At 41.9% G+C, this 3,170-nt stretch overlaps 1 pseudogene; it reads right to left on the bottom strand.

Annotated features, from left to right (window-relative positions):
- Positions 1-1,936: 1,936 nt before the first annotated feature.
- LOC100957836 lies at positions 1,937-2,694 on the bottom strand (annotated as a pseudogene).
- Between the last annotated feature and the right edge of the window lie 476 nt (positions 2,695-3,170).

Below are 3,170 nucleotides of genomic sequence, written 5' to 3'. Positions count from 1 at the left end.
ATTCTCCTGCTTCTGCCTCCGCCTCCCAAGTGGCTGGGACCACAGGTGCTGGCCACAATGCCCGGCTATTTTTTCGTTACAGCCATCGTTGTTTGGCAGGCCTGGCCTGAATTCAAATCTGCCAGCTCAGGTGTATGTGGCTGGCGCTTTAGCCGCTTGAGCCACAGGCGCTGAGCTGTCTTTTTATCATGTTAAGCCCTAATTTTTCCATAATTTCTGCTTTTTATATGTAAAATCATTTGTGTTTTTTTCTTGCGATTCATTTTGTTAAAATTTATTCATTTTGTTAATTTTTCCAAATTAGGAGTTTTGATGATTATGTTTCCTCTGTTACTTTGGTAATAGCTTTCTCTCTCTGATAGCAACAAATTATATTTAGGTATCTGATCTCTTTTATTCATATATCACTTGCAGCATCTCTTGTAATTTTTTCTTCTGTTATGAATTCAGGCTGGGCACAGTGGCTCACATCACCAATCCTGGGACTCTGGGAGGCCGAGGTGGGTGAATCACCTGAAGTCAGGAATTCTAGACCAGCCTGACTAAGACCGAGGCCTTATCTTAACTAAAAATAAAAAAAGAACTAGCCAGGTGTCATGGCAGGTGCCCATAGTCAAGTTAGAGGTTACTGTGAGCTATGTTGATGTCATGGCACTCTACCCAGGGCACAAGGTGAGACTCTGTCTCAAAAAACAAAACAAAACAAAACCTGTAATTTTATCTCCACACTGTTTCCTATGTAAGTATTTGTGTGACAAGTCTTCCAAGACCTTATTTGTCTGAAAATACCCTTATCAAGCCCTTGGATTTGACTGGCATTTGGACTGTATATAAAATTCTAAATCTAAGCTCTTTTCCTTTAAGACTTTGGAATTCTACTCCCACAGTCTTCTTGGAGTCACTTTTGCTTTAGAATAATTTTATTCTTATTACTGCGATGTGACATGCTTTTTGTTGTTATTGGCTTTGAAAATTTTATTTTTATCTTTGCCTTAAATTTCAGTACAATGTGGTCTGGATTTTTCTTTCTCTTTCCTCTTTGGCCCTCTTTAGGGTATTTCAGTCTTGGACCTTTTATCCCATTGATTTTTCTTTTAAATTTCTTACTCCTCTGCCCTTCCTTCCTCCATGGACTCTCTTTATAAATGTATCTTATGTATGTACTCTTTAACTATTACAACTTTTAACACATCTTCTTAGTTCTTTTTAATGCATTTTTCTTTTATCACATTGACATTAAAAAAAAGTTTGTTAAACTAATTTAAAATTATTGGTTTAAAAATTTTGCTTTTAATAAAATTTGAAATCCAGATAGTTGTGCTTCTCAAATATCTTATCTTGGGGGTTATGGAGGCTTATTTTTCCTGCAGGTGTTTTTGACTCTGTCAAGCAAGGATAGAAGGAAGTTCAGATTCTGTGTCTGTCACCACAATAAGCTTATGGGAAGGAGGTGGAGTCCCTGCATGAACTGTAGGGTGGAGAGGCCCAGGCAGCAGAAACAGGGATCAATCATTTCTAACCCTAAAAACACCTTAAGAAATTGCTTTGCTCTTTGTGCAGTCTGGATAGAGCAATTTGGGTGAAGATCTTTCTTTCTTTCTTTCTTTCTTTTTTTTTTGTAGGCAAGAACTTTAATCAACTGAACAGTTATTAGCATCAGAAACCAATGTAGGAGATACAAAATTATCATCTTATGTCAGAAAATTTCTCATGTTGGTAACAGTATAGGGCCTGCTGAATTCTAAGTGACTGGAGTATTACCTCTACCCTGTGAGTGCCCACGGGGACTCTGGTGAACATGGTAGTATCTTAGCATAAAGTTCCTTTTTCCTGATAACTGTAGGGAAGGAGAGATGAAGGAGTATACCCAAAAGGAAGGGGGTGAGTCTGGGGACCCTGTGCAGACAGCACTCGCAGGGGTCCTTGAGCCCAGGGCTCAGAGCTTCAGGGGAATGACAGGCCAGTACTTGGGCTGCTTTCTGTCGCAGTGCTTGTCAGAGCTCAGCTGCACTGCAGCCTCCATGGCCTGGATCTTGGCGGCGCTGTCTCCATACAAGTGCTTCATCTCAGCCTTGTGCCACTTGCTACACCTCTCAGTTGGGGGTTCAAATGACCTGTGGGGGTTGTAGCATAGGTCATGGTCGGCATTCACATGGTCATCCAGGTGCTGTGTGTCCAGCTGCTGCTGCCGCCGTCGCTCTTCTCTGTGCCTCTTGGTCTCTGCAAAGTACTGGCAGAGCTCCTGCGTGATTACCATGTTGCTTAGGTCACATTCTGTCTCCCTGTCTGACTCAGTCTCTTCCTCTTCATCTTGGGAGGAAGTTTGGTCTTCTCTTGAGGATACCTGGAACCTCCTGCTAATGTGTCGCTGCTTCCTAGACCTTCTGAAATGTGAACTGCAGTGGTAGTCCTGCTGGGCTAAGTGATGGTCACCGAAAGACTGAGGATCTCTAGCTTCATTATCACAAGAGCTGGGGGAAGAAACTGGAGAAGGGAGATGCCGTGAAAAACTGGAATAGAGTTGCATGGCTTTTCTGTAGGCATTCTGGTGGTTTTGCATCCAAGCCATTGCTTGACGATAATGTTGCTGGTATCTTGCATAAGCTGGGTGAGAATACCAAGACTCAGAAACTTTTGATGTTGATGCCTGTGCTGCCATCCTTCTTGTGAGAGTCCAAATGGGCACTGAATCTCAGCAGGTACTGGAAGCATGCATCCGGTGTGAGTCTCAAGATCTTTCTTAAGCACAGCAACTTTCCTAAGTCATTACCTTGTTTTTCATGCTATCTCACAGGGGCTTCTACCACTGATTTTATTTTATTTTTGAGATCACTTGGTTGAGAGGTCTGAGTTGCTATTGGTGTGTTGTGGCTACTGTTTGTTCTGATGCTGTATTTTTTATTTTATCCTCTCTATATTCTACGGGCCTGCCTTTTGTGCTAAACAAAACCACTCCTTCTCTTCCACATCATTAAAAAAAAAATCTCTCTCTGTCTTCATCTCAGGGATTTCTCATAGTTTTCTTTGCATTTTTGGTTGATCTTGCCGTGTTGGCCGGTAACAGCGCCTACGTACCTTCCTAGTGGGATCTGGAAGGGGACCTACCCGCCCTTTGCTACCATTTTTAGGAACCAATATACATTTTTTCTAATTTAAAGTAACATACGGTT

Source organism: Otolemur garnettii, unplaced genomic scaffold, assembly GCF_000181295.1.
Source record: "Otolemur garnettii isolate 467f Iridium unplaced genomic scaffold, OtoGar3 scaffold00032, whole genome shotgun sequence".
NCBI lineage: Eukaryota > Metazoa > Chordata > Mammalia > Primates > Galagidae > Otolemur > Otolemur garnettii.
The sequence above is the reverse complement of the archived record's forward strand: the minus strand, read 5'-3'. Positions and strand labels throughout refer to the sequence as shown.